The sequence below is a fragment of the Anas acuta genome, chromosome 4, assembly GCF_963932015.1.
Source record: "Anas acuta chromosome 4, bAnaAcu1.1, whole genome shotgun sequence".
Lineage (NCBI taxonomy): Eukaryota > Metazoa > Chordata > Aves > Anseriformes > Anatidae > Anas > Anas acuta.
Genome location: NC_088982.1, coordinates 60,206,745 through 60,220,245, shown reverse-complemented (window position 1 = coordinate 60,220,245; position 13,501 = coordinate 60,206,745). Strand labels below are relative to the sequence as shown.

The following is a 13,501-nucleotide window of genomic DNA, read 5'->3' as shown; positions in this document are numbered from 1 at the left end:
ATTCTCTCCTCTCCCTCTGCTGCTTGTACGTGTTGCTATCATTTTTGTTTTCACCAAACTTCTGTTGAGCGAAGGTGTGGCTTTATACCTTGATGCCTCTTGCAAGTGTTGCGTTAGCAGGAATGGCAGTGACTAACGGCCCTGGGGCTGTAGTGAGTACTTGGCGTAATAATCCCAATATAATCCCCATGAGTGCATCCTCAGCTCGTCCCTAAGGAGTGACCCAGGCTGATCACTCCTCCAGTTCCTGCTCGACCTTGGGAAGCCCGGGATGGCGTGCTGCTTCTCTGTTCTTTGGGAACTGAATTTCTCAACATCTCAGGGGGGTTCAGAGAGCACAGCACTGGGCGAAACAGTTTGCTTCTAAGGGTGGCAGATCTTAGGTGGAAAAAGTCAAAACGGGGAGTTTGTAAGCGGGTAGGGGCTTGTGAAATTCAGATGGAGCTGCAGATCTGAGAAACCCTGCTTATAGAAATCTCGCTGGCTAACTAGCTAACCCCCAGGGCTCGGTGCTGGGGCCGGTCCTCTTTAACATCTTCATCAATGATCTGGATGACGGCATTGAGTGCACCCTCAGTAAGTTTGCAGATGACACCAAGCTAGGTGCGTGTGTCGATCTGCTCGAGGGTAGGAAGGCTCTGCAGGAGGATCTGGATAAGCTGCACCGATGGGCTGAGGTCAACTGCATGATGTTCAACAAGGCCAAGTGCCGGGTCCTGCACCTGGGGCGCAATAACCCCAAGCAGAACTACAGGCTGGGAGAGGAATGGTTGGAGAGCTGCCAGGCAGAGAAGGACCTGGGAGTGATGGTGGACAGTCGGCTGAATATGAGCCAGCAGTGTGCTCTGGTGGCCAAGAAGGCCAACGGCATCCTGGCTTGTATCAGAAACACTGTGACCAGCAGGGCTAGGGAGGTGATCGTCCCCCTGTACTCGGCTCTGGTGAGGCCGCACCTCGAGTACTGTGTTCAGTTTTGGGCCCCTCGCTACAAGAAGGACATCGAGGTGCTTGAGCGGGTCCAAAGAAGGGCGACGAAGCTGGTGAGGGGCCTGGAGAGCAAGTCCTACGAGGAGCGGCTGAAGGAGCTGGGCTTGTTCAGCCTAGAGAAGAGGAGGCTCAGGGGTGACCTTATTGCTCTGTATAAGTACATTAAAGGAGGCTGTAGCGAGGTGGGGGTTGGCCTGTTCTCCCATGTGTCTGGTGACAGGACGAGGGGGAATGGGCTAAAGTTACGCCAGGGGAGTTTTAGGTTAGATGTTAGGAAGAGCTTCTTTACTGAAAGGGTTGTGAGGCATTGGAACGGGCTGCCCAGGGAGGTGGTGGAGTCACCATCCCTGGAAGTCTTCAAAAGACGTTTAGATGTAGAGCTTAGGGATATGGTTTAGTGGGGACTGTTAGTTTTAGGTCAGAGGTTGGACTCGATGATCTTGAGGTCTCTTCCAACCTAGAAAATTCTGTGATTCTGTGTGAAAGTTGCTAAATTGCAGCTTAAAGGCCCTCAGATCATGTTCCTACTCTCTACCAGAAAGCAGCGTGGCACGGGTAGCTTTGTGCTGCAAGCCAGCTGGAGCCCCAGGAAGGGGCAGAGGTGGTTAACAGTTCCCACAGTGCAAGAACAAAGGGATGGTAAATGAAATAGAAAATCAGTACATTTGAAACCGTGTGCAATTATGCCACATGGTATTATTGAGGCCAAAAGTTTAGTCAGATCCCAAGCAGACCTGGACATTTATATATATGATGACAATAGCCAGAGTTGCGGTAAATAGGATTAAAAATAAATTAGGGATATAAACCTTCATGCTAATTGATGAGGTCAGGAAGGAATTTCCCCTCTGGGTGAATCGCACCATTGTTCACTCCCGGGAGCTGCTCCACCTTCCGAAGCATCTGGTCCTGATCACGATCACGGTAGGCACAGCTCTCAGGCAGCAGGACCAGAACCTGACCTGTCCTGCCCGGGCAGGATTTTCTTGAAAAGGATTGAGAGGCTTTTTTTTTTTTTTTTTTTCCTCTCTCTGAGGCCGCCTATACTGCAGCGTAGATCTGCTTTTCCAGCTTCTCCTTGGTGAAAGGTGACACTTGTTGACTGAGTGCCTTTAAGGAAGCCCCAGAGGACTGCTTGCCAACACGTTGGCCACAGCCCGTGGAAAAGGAAGCTAGTATGAGCACCTAAGGCATCACTGTACTGCCCCGTAGATAAAAGGTAGCTCTGTGAGCACCTGAGCTAGTGCAGGTGGGTTTTGTGGCAGCTTCCTCAGTTTTGGTGGCACAGGGCTTTTGCGGGAGAGGAGCACCTCTGAAATCTCTGTCCTTTTCCATCAGACGTGGTTAAAATTGGCCTAGCAACGTACGTGACTGTGCACTGGAAAGTTGGCGTGGTTATTTAAGTGGTGTTTCCTGGGGAAACAAGGAAAAGTACCAGTCCTGCAAGCAAGTTGTTGTGGAATATTTCTCCCCTCAAGGAAATTAAGTACATGAACAGTTACACCAAATCCTCAAGGCGTGTGTGCCTTTAAAGCATGTGCTGTTCTATCTAAAGACGTTCCCCAAGGTACAAGGGGAAAGCTTCCTTGCCAAAATATAGTAATTGAATTAATAGCTCGGGAGGTTTCTGTGTTTTGTTATCGAGCTACAAAATTCCCCTGCCGGTGTTGGCTGCTCTGAAGATCAAAGTGAGAAGCCCCAGCCTGCCGCTAATGTTGTCTCTTCAAAAGAAAACCGAAAAATTCCTTGGTTGTTTCAGGCGTCCAGGTGACAGCCGCCGTCAGATCTTTGTGCCATGGAGGTTCAGCTACAAATATTAATCCTTTCCTGCAGTTCTCTGCACGTAGCAGCGAGCAGCGGGGATGTCTTGTAATCTCTATTGTGCAGATGCTGAGTGTAGACACCTGATAAATGAGTGAGGATGCCGATAATTAATTGAATTAATTGTCGCCAGATCGTTGCTGGTGCTCAGAAATGATACGGAGCTGTGACGATTACGAAACAGTGAAATCATGGTTTCTGTTTCTTGTATACAGGGATCATTATGGTAAAAAACTGAGGATCACTGGGGTGGAAAATAATTGGCCGGTTATCTGGGAATGTTCTGGGTGTCCTGCTGACAGGACGCGTGTGGCTGCCTCTGCTTTTGTCCTCTAAGCTCTTAAACCTGCGGCGGCTGCCTTTTCTGAGTAGGGAATAGCGTGTTTGGGGACAGCAGCCGTCGTCACCGAGGCACGGGCTTTCAGAGCTGTTTGCTTCGTAAGCACTTTTGAGGGAAAGGACTTCTTGAAGAGGTCAGAAATGAGGGAACGCGTATTTTGCTTCGACATACGATCCCTGCGCAGCGCATGCACTGCTGCCCAGTTACTTAACAGCTATTGTTCCTGCAGCACCCCGAGCGCTGGCAGAGGGTTTCTCGCTTTGACCGTCCAAGGCTACGTTATCTTCTCTGCTGTAATGTGCAAGAACCGCAGCCAAGCCTCTCGGTGCAGGGGCAGGACCGTCCCTGCAGCTGTCCCTCCTTGCTAGCAGGACAGCAGCCTCGCTTCGTGGAGAGGAGTTGACGCAGGGCAGCGCTGTCCTTCCGAGCAAAGTGTGCCGGTGTACAGAGAGTGCTGCTTCAAGGGCTCCTGCAGAAGGAAGGAGGATTTCGGATGGGAGGTGGAATTCTGAGTATTTGAGATGGGAGCTGATAAGGGGTGGGCTCTGCTCTGCCTCTGCTTGGAGGAGATTTTGGTGCTTGTACTTACTTAGAGACGGCCTTAACCCTAACAGGGAGGGATAAAATGGCTTCTGTCTCACAGGGAGCTGGCTCGCAGCCTGGCTTTGCTGCCTGCTTCTTTCTCCTGCACCCCTTGGTCAGTGCTCAGGTAAGATCCCGAGGCAGGCAGAGGTCTTGGGCTGCTCACCCTGGGTGCAGGCCAGCCATGTGGCCGTGCTGCCCCTGAGCCATGCCGCGGCTGTTTTGTCGTTAGGCACCCAGCAGCGCTGCTCTTGGCTTTGGGCCCTCTTGATCCCAGGCTCTGGGCGACAGAAGGTCTGTTGAAATGAAGCATTATTCCCCCATTATGCCAAGGAAATAGGTAGGTGGGGAAGCCCCCTCCACCCCACCCTGCAGCTTGAGGATGTGATTTTGGGGACAAAGGCTGAAAATAGCTTAGGCCTCGATCGCCTTGTAGTGAGAGTGCTGCAATGCAGAGGAAGCGCCTCCTCCGCTAGCTGCAAAGTGTGTGAAAATGCACATGTCCTGTGGATGTTGTATGGCTTTGGGAGCACTGGGGAAACGAAAAAAGAGGCTGGCATCCTCACTTTTCATCTCACCTGTGGGCTAGACCTCTGCTTATTTGTGCAAACAGGTCCTTTGTAAAGATAACTGGCGCTGTTCTCGGTACAGGTAGGTCAGTAGGTGGGTCAGCAGCTTCCTGCAATGGAGCTGGCTGCTGCAGACGAGTTCAACAGGCTTGGCACCCAAAGAGGCTTCCCACGGTATGTAAGGCTGGCTAGCATGGGATTGCTTCTGCTCATCCTGCTAGGAACGGAGGCATGGATGAGGAGGTTTCATGATTAGGACGAGATTTCATGATGATGATGAGGTTTCATGATGAGGAAGTATCATCAGTTACTTACCCCAGATGTGCCACTAGGTGCTCACGCACCTAGTTTGGTGAAACTTTTGTGAAAGGAAGTCTATTTCCTAAAAGGAACTTGAATGAAAGTTGGGATTTTATTAAAGACACAGAGGCATATTATTATTCATCTTTCCTTGCTTCATCCCTGTGATGTTTCCTGTTTTGCTTCTTGAGATACAGGTGTCATGATGAGGAGCTTCTCAGAAACAGAAGTGGATGATGATGAGTGGAGATGAAGAAATCATACATTTAAGAAGTTGGCTCAAGTTTCCGTTACAGGCATGGAAAGTTTCTGAGACCAAGCCATGTGAGAAGAACATGAGTAAAGAAGAGGGAGATGTAGACCCAGACTAGAAGGGATTGCAGGATTTGAGAGGACGCTGCACAAACATCACGTAGTTTGCTTGCTTATTCATTCACCTGCACCCCTGGATTGTAATACCTTGCTTGCCTATCTGTTTGGAAGTTGAAAAATCCCCTCACATCTGTGTCTTTAATATAATCATGGCTTCAAGCTTGTTTTAGGAAGAGTGTAACATCACTGTGGTTTTATTTGTGGATTAGATAGCTGCTGCTTTGCACTTGAATTCCATTTTGTTTTTTTTGTTGATACATATGTCGAGTAGGGAGAAGATCGGACCATGACAGTTACAAAATAGGAAATCAGGGGTTTTGCTTGCATTTAATAAACAGCCTTTTCCTAAAAACCGTGACAGGTACATAGGTCAAAGGAAAAAAAAGATAGTGCTGACCTTCTGATTTGAGTAACCTTATAATATTGTTGTTATTGTTGTTAAGCTATCCTTAGATAACATAATCACATATTAATCAGTTCAGTCTTTTTTTTTATTTGACTGTTGCTCTCAAAAACATTTCAGGCAGGTAAGATGTTTTGGCAGAGCTACGGGGTGTTAAGTGCAGATTACGCTCTACTGAGTCAAGAGAGAGCTTTTACAGAGGTAGTTACTGGAAAATCTTGGCTGTTACTTGAAGTATCTTCCAAGGAAATACTACCCATGCTATCCAGCAAGTTGTAGTAAGTCTCTGATACAGAGTTATTAAGACTTTGATACTTATGTATTTAAAATTTAAACATTAAATATAATTTCCTATATTGAGCAGTGCTGCTGGTAGAAGCAAAGAGTATCTTTGTTTTTCTTATGAAGTCGTATCTGGCCTTTTATTCTTAATAAAAGGCTGTGGTTATTTTTGCATTCTGGCTGAATATTTGGCCTTTAAGAGTATATAATTACATGCAAGAGTAAAGCAGTTGTTAAAGGACTGTTTTTTTCTAATGAAAATAGTTTGAAATCATATAATTTTTGTTGCTTCAGAATAGATGTGATTAGTGTGTTGGAAACAGTTTTGCAGTGGATATAAAGGGAACAGTTGAGAGACAGTGGCTGAGAATGTGTCCAGCTATTTTTGTAGATGACTGTTATATTGTAACTCTGGGTTATTTTTCCAATCTCCTTACTTAGATATATCCATATAATTGAACAGCTAAATTACACTGAGATAAAAAAGCTGTCTGCACTTCGTAATATTTCTATTTTAAAATAGGTTTTATTGTACTAATTGATAAGTAAACCACAATGACTGTGAGAAAATCCTGGCCTATATTATTACTCTCATAGACAATTTAATATGGGATAGTACTGTTTGTATACTATAAAAATGTTTCCTTGGATTTTTAGCTGCTGAAACTGAAATCAATAAACTTCAGTTACTGTTGTTGACTGGAACAAGCAAACCTGAACATTTCTCTTTTCTTCGCATTACCTCTGACTCTGCGTGCATGTAGTGTTTCCCCGACATTCTGCCTTGCGTGGTGTGTGCCTTGCTCTGGTGGGGTGCGGGTTTCCGCGTGTTACTTGGGAAGGCTTTTCTGATGGAGAGCTGTGCCTTGGAGTTTGTGCCATGAAATTCTCCTTACATGTTCGAGTAAGTCCCAGGATTAGCAGATTAGCCAATGGGACCATTTATATATATATATATAATGTATATATATATATAATTTCAAACACATTTGTCAGTAACTGATGATCGTGTTTTGAAGTAGTTACATAGTAGTCTCCTGCATACCCAAGCCTCATGTTAGATTAGCAGCCTATTATATGGGCTATATATATATTATATTATATATTCTAGAATCGAATGCGCTTGAGTGAAAAGTATGTTCTAAATTCTGGATTGCTTTGGAGAATAGAAAATGACTTTTGCTCAGTTGAGAAAACTTTAAAACTGAAAAGGATCATGTTTATTTTAAAACCTTGCTATGTCTGATTCAAAGGAAAAAATACTTGCAATATAACCCAAATGTGTTGTAATCCGTGTAGCCTCTTGTATTACATGAAGTGATTCAACTGAGTTCACATCTGCAGAAGAAAACAAGCAGTTTTCTTTTAAAGAAAACAAAAACTGAACTGCAGGAGGTAATTGGTTAAACACTTGAAGAAAGTGTTGATTGAAATATTAAGCCCTTTGTGGGAGTGAAGTATTCCACAGTTTCAGAGCAACTGTTTTCTTCACATCATTTTATTCATCGGTTTCAGTTCAATACGTAGTTAATTCAAGGCTGGGGAACTGACTGACAGTTGTAAAAATGGCATAATTAGTTTTCCCTTTTTAATTTCTGCGTAGAAGAGATACGAGAGGAAATGACTTTGACTGCTGAAGGTCTCAGTGACCAGAAACAACCAGTTATTTATTAATGATAGATTCTTTGCTTAATGTTTTAAAAGAAAAAATATTTTATCTACCCTTTTTCTAAGCATTTGATGTTCTTTACAAGCCCATCCGCTTGCTCATTTATTTTGTGGATAACGGTGAATCATTTTTCCTTGCCAGTACCACAAAGGAAGCAGTGGTCCCTTCCAAATCCTACAAGAACTGTGCTTCACGCTTGCCCCTTTTCTCCAGAGAATCCTCTTCATTTGGCGTTGTCATCATACCTGCCCGCCATAGACCTCATTTTATTTATTTTTTATGTCCTTTTCTCCCTTGGGCACTTGCAGGGCTGTGCCAAGGTGCACGTTCCTCCTGTTGGGCAGGCACAGAGAAGTCCCAGTCCAAGCTGTGGTGAGTGCAGCAGAGTCCTAGCACGGGCAGCTCTGATTTTTACCCTTCCCCAGAAAGGCAGGGAGGAGGGGAAGGATCCTCCTAGGATCCCCTTTGCTGTTTCTGGCCTCTCTGCAGCATCCATGCTGTCTTTCTTCCTCTGATGAGCCATCGGGGTTCTGTAGTGCATCACCACCAGCACAGCTTAGCTATAGATGCCTTTTTAAGAGGCTGAGGCACACTGACTGTCGGTGCTGTTAGCCGGTGCCGTGTACTCGGAGAAATATCTTCTACCTTAACGACTTTCTTTTCTCGTTATAGCCGCTATGCCAGCAAGCAGAGAAGTTCTAGCTGTTCGAGCTCTTGCCGGGGAGAATACACTCGCCAGTTCACTGGAGGCAGCGTGTCCCTGCCCCTGCCTCTAGGAATGCTCCATGTTCTCCACCAGGACACGGCACTGGAGCGCTGAAACACAGACCCTGATGTTACCAGGGCTTGCTCCCAGGTTAGAAAAACCCCAGATAAAACACGGAGCCATCTCTCCACGAGCAGTCCTTCATCTGAAGGAGCATCCTTGATGCAAGGTCTGTGACCAACCCGTTATATTAACCTGGCCTGTAGGCCAGCCTTTGGTGAGGTTTGCAGTGCTGGCTCTAGCACAGGAGCTGCTATTGAGCTCTGGGGGGAAAGAGCCCTGTTGGGTGCCAGGTGCTGTTCCTCGTGTGGTCAGGATGTGCTAGGCAGTGCGAGGAGGGAGCTGTCTCTGGTGGCAGAAGTCCCGTTTGTCTCTTGGTTCTGTCTCCAGACAACATCGGGCCCTGTGTGTGTCACCACCGGGTTCCTAGGGGTAATATTTGGCTCCTATTCCAACAAAATAAAGCCATGACCACAGATTTCAGTTGGTGTTTCCTTGGTGTTTCCACCTTTATATCTTTATAACTGCAGCACTCCTAGGAAAAAAAGGCAGAACGCTGAACTACTGCATACCTCTGAGGGTCTCCATCCCTCCTCTCTGTATTTATATGGCTGTTTCTTCCCTCCTTCTGGCAGTCAGCTGGCGCCTTTCAGCAGTGCCTGGTCTGTCATGCTGGACACGCTGATTTTGGAGGATGCCACTGCAGGCCAGCCAGGAGGGTTTGACGTGTCGGTAACTATTCACTTACTCCAGCTCCCTCTCAAGAGAGAGGGTCGCTGGTCAGGGCGAGCCCCAGGGCTCTCTAGTAGCTCAGTGGGAAAGGATTTCACAGCAGCCACCTCCTGACACCCCGCACGAAATGAGATCGGCAGGCAGTTTGGGGCTCGAGGTGTCACGTTTCCTTTATCTGAAAATTCCCATTGTTGATTTCTGGCAACTTCATTCTGGCTTTATACCAAGGGGATCTGCACAAACCTCTGAATTTGCAAAACGCTGACTGGGTTTCCAAATTGCCACGAGTGTTTCGGAGGCAGTTGTACTCTGCGTCCAGTCAGCGAAGCTCCATCATTAGCTCAGGATAACGCTGCTGGAGTTGTCAGCAGCAGCCAGGGCGTTTGGGAGCGCCTTGCCCACGTTGGATACTTCAGGGATGGGGCTGGGGAGGGGAGGTGGCTGGTAAAGCCCAGGGAGACTCCGAGCAGCGGATCGCCCATTCCCTGGTGCTCAGCGTGCACGTAGGAAGCCCAGGCACTGGTGAATCAGCCAGAGCTGGGCCAACACAAGTCCTGTTCCCGGCATGAACGGGGGCAGTGCTTGAATCAGCGTTGGCCAAAGCCTTGCTTCTCCAGAATGGGTTTGCTGCCTTTGAACTCCTCCTGGCTCAGCTCAGGCTTGTGCTGTGGCAGGGGCTGGAGACAGCCTTGCTCCCCAGCCCACGCAGCATCCGGAGCCTGTGTCTTCTTCTGTGCCAGGCCTGGCCTCCAGCAGTTCCAGCTGTGGCTTCCTCCTTTCCATTTTCCCAGGGCTCGCTCACTCAAAAGACGAAGCGTGGCTCCTTGCGCATTCATGTAAGTACAGCAAGCTCACCCTGCCCCGTGGTAACAGATGTCTCCTCCTTGGGGTGGCCTGTCCACTCTGGGAGCCCAAGGGCCTGCTGGAAGACAAGGTTTGTGGGGCAGTGCGGCAGAGTTCAGAGCCATGAGAAAGCCCACCCGAATTTTTTGCTCTTCCTCAGAGCGGAGGTGTCAGTCCATCCCTGATGGCCAGCAGCTTTTTAATTTTTATATCTACAATATCAGGCTTTCCAGATGGTCCCTGAGATTGTTTACCTCATGGTGAAATACAGAGACGACTCTTTCTGTTTGGAAATTATCCCAAGAGATAGCAATGTGTTGGAGCTTGCCACCCAACGTGCAAAAGCAGATGTGCAGGTGTTGATCGGAGCAGGCTCGTTCCAGCTTGAGCAGTGCTTGTGGCTTCGCTCAGGAGTTTCTCCAGGTCTGATATCTGCAGAAGAGACGTTCAGAGCCACCCACCTTCACTTCTCCTTTGTGGCCATCCATTTGCTCTTCTGGCTTTGTAGACCAAGAGGAGATGCTGGCTCCCAGGAGGGCCAGGGTCACAAACACAAGGAAACCAGGAGTCCCTGGCTCCAACTGCACGTGGCTCCCCATGGCAGTGTCAGTAGGTATGCAAAAGACACCCCAAAATCTGCCGGTGCTGGTCTGTAACCTTATTTCAGTCAGCAGAGTGTAAGTAGAACAATGTTGTCCAGCTTTTGGATGTTGTTATTACACTTCTGTTTCTGACCAAACACAGTTCACAGGTATTCAGAGTCCAATTCTTACAGTTTGTCATGCTAGAAAATCACAGTCAACCCCCATTATTTTCTGCTCAGGCCATATAAAATACCTATGATTGCTTAAATGTGTAGCCTTCCCATCTGAATGGCAAAAAAAGCCAGTTTCATTCGATAGAACAGTGGCCTGAAGTTGCAAATTAATGTTCATTTAGTGGCTACTGATGAATGAGAAGCTGGGCATCTTTCAGGAAATAGCTGATGGGGAAAGGCAAAACAAAGGGTTTTTAAAATTGATTACTTTAATCAGCATGTCCTATTACTTTATTTAAAGCAGAATGTAAATCTGCCTACACTGGATTTGTTGAATCAAACAGGCATCTCTCAATTGTAGACTTTGCAGAGTAAATTACAATTGAACAGAAATTATAATATCTGATTGAGATTGTAACATATAATATTTATCATTTCTACAAATGTTTGTTTTGTTGGGAACCAAACTGGTGCCACCACTGCCAAAAGCCAATCCTCCTCATTCATTTTGTGGTCGTATAAATTTTCCTTTCCCTGTTTCTTTAGTGGTATCCCAAATTGTAACTTTTTTTAGCGGTCAACCAATCTTGGGTTGACTTTTCCCGTGCCTGAGGTCCACAGTGCTGATTTAGCAGAACAAAAACTTGAAAGATTTTTTTTTTTTTTCCTTTTCTGTTTATTATATCCTTTGCTACTGCTCTGAAGTTTAGGTCAAGAAGAAACCACTGCTGTGGTCGGGCTGGCTCGTGGGAAGCGGCACCCAAATGGTTCCACTTTGTTGGCCACTCGGGTCCGAGATGGTTCCCACAGAGTGGGCTGGCAGCTTCTGGGTTGTGCAGGAGATGAAATAGCCCAGCCAAGGATGGATTACCCTCTGGAAAGCCTCTCTACCTGCATCTGCATGCTTCTAGATGCTCTGTGCTGGGTGAGTGGTAGTTTAAGGAGAGCTAGGGTGGGTCCAGAGCTTCTGAACGTTCACATTCAAGCTTTACCAAGCCAGACATCAACAGCGTGTCGGCTATAAACAGAATGTGAAATAATATTTTGAGTTCTTTCATGAAGTTAAATAAGTGCTCCGTGTTTGTTTATTCACTTCCTTAAAACCCTGGAATCCAGACCTATAAATACAGGCTGACTTCATGTTTACAATGAGGTTTGCTCTCACTTGAATTGATTGGCACTGCTTGTTAAAAAATAGGATGTGGTTAGACCTGCAGGGGAAGGTGAATCTACTCGTTATCAACGTGTGAACACTTCCCTGTTGTGAACAAGGGAAAACCAGTGCCAGAGCACCAGCCTCTCACTTTCCTAAATCCGGTGAGCCTGTTCACCAGCTGCTACAGAACAAGGGGAGAGCCTACAGCCAGGCTTCGGAGATTGAGCTTTGCACAAAGTTATCCACTGTAGGAGAAAGCTTAATAGCAGGCAGGTGTTTACAGAATCGTTGGGGTTGGAAGGGACCTCCAGAGATCATCAGGTCCAACCCCCTGCCAGAGCAGGTTGCCCAGGTAGGCGTCTAGACGGGCCTTGAATAATTCTCAGTAGAAGATGATGTAGGTTTACTAATCCTGGCGAGTTTTCTTAACAAATAAAACGACTTTTCAGATTTAACAAATTATCCCTGAATGTGACCTGCATCTGAGCTTAACCAGTTTAAAAATCCTTTACCTCTTTGTTAAGTAATATTATGACTTTATTCATACTGGAAAAATAGGTTTACAAGTTCGTGTTTACAAGTTTAAATCAATGTTTTGATTTTTTCTGAAATGTGGAGAACACTGCAAATGTAGTGATATGAGCTTATGTTTGAATTCGGTGCCATGGCTTTGAGTGGTTTGGAATGGACTAAAACCTAAAAGTTTCAGTAAAAATGTTAAATATGAAAAGCCAAGTATATATAAATCAGAAACCTGCTCCAGTAAGTGTATATACCAGATTTTAAAACCATGACAATGCAGTTTTGATTTAAATCTATTTTAGCTGAATAAAAAGCTTTAATTGTATCCTTCAGTATTAAAGCACATATTTAATGTAGGTGCTTTTAGGCAAACATTAATTTTGCCTTGACACACACAAAAAAATGCTTCCCGCTCAAAAGAAAGTGGTTCAAGGAATTTTGATTGGGCAATTTAGGTTGAACTTTTGTAAGTGAAGTTGCTTGCTTAGGCATCGCTCCAGCCCAAACTTGTGCACATCTTCAATTTTCTGCAGTCTGCGTAGCCTGTGAGACCTCTACTGACATGGGTAAAGTAATGAGCATGCAACATCTTTCCCAGATCGGATGTGCATACCTTACTGCTAAATGCGCTTTGTTTGAATTAATTGTACATTTGGTGTGCTTGCAAAGAGGAGAGATTGTGCTTCTCAGAGCTCACCTGATCGTGCCAAAACACCCAGTGGTTGCTGCTCGTGGTAAAAAAAAAATAAATGAGATTCCTGTTCTCGTCTATGCCTGTGCTTGGGGAAAGGGGGGAGAAAAAAAAAAAAAAGAGAGAGAGAGAGACAGAGAGAGAGCATTTTGTTGCTTTTAATATGAGCTTCCTTGGATTGGTTTGCCTAACGAGAGCAGCCGTGACGCAGTGTTGTGTTTTATCAGTGCCCACCCCCGGCAGAATTCCTTGCTTAAGAGGAGGCAGATTTCCACCTCCCGCATGCGGCTCCGGACTCATGCGGATGCTTCTCGGTGTTGTCTTGCGGGCTCCCCTGTGCCAGCGAGAGTTTGACCCGAGGACTGCCCGTGTAAGTCGCAGCACTCCTTATACCCTCTGGAAGTTTGCATGCTCAGATGTGGCTGTGCTGAGCGATAGGCTATCTATTTTAGACTTCAGCCTCTATTTGCACTCAGGAAGGCAAGCTGCTGGGAGATCCGAGCTCCTGTTTCTCTTGAAACAACTTTTAGATTCTGGGTGAGTTGTGAAGATTTCTGTGCTTGGCTTTCTTGTATATAAATGTGTTTTTGATAGCCACAAGCACTTGTTTTTATTTTTATTTTTTTCTGAATGGATCCTAGAAATCATAAAAAAACATTTGCATTTTAGAAGGACTTTGTTCAGTCACTGAAGGATAAAGCTGTACTTT

General features: G+C 46.0%; 1 protein-coding gene across 6 annotated transcripts in view; it reads left to right on the top strand.

The window, feature by feature from the left end:
* The window catches only part of SLC20A2 (solute carrier family 20 member 2), a 56,139-nt gene that overhangs the window by 5,612 nt on the left and 37,026 nt on the right, over positions 1 to 13,501 (top strand). Inside the window, exon 1 of one of the 6 annotated variants that reach the window (XM_068681523.1) lies at positions 13,008 to 13,162. The exons of 4 other annotated variants lie outside the window; for them this stretch is intronic. The gene's annotated coding sequence lies outside the window, so the exon portion shown is untranslated. One more of the 6 variants, XM_068681524.1, reaches the window with a different exon arrangement.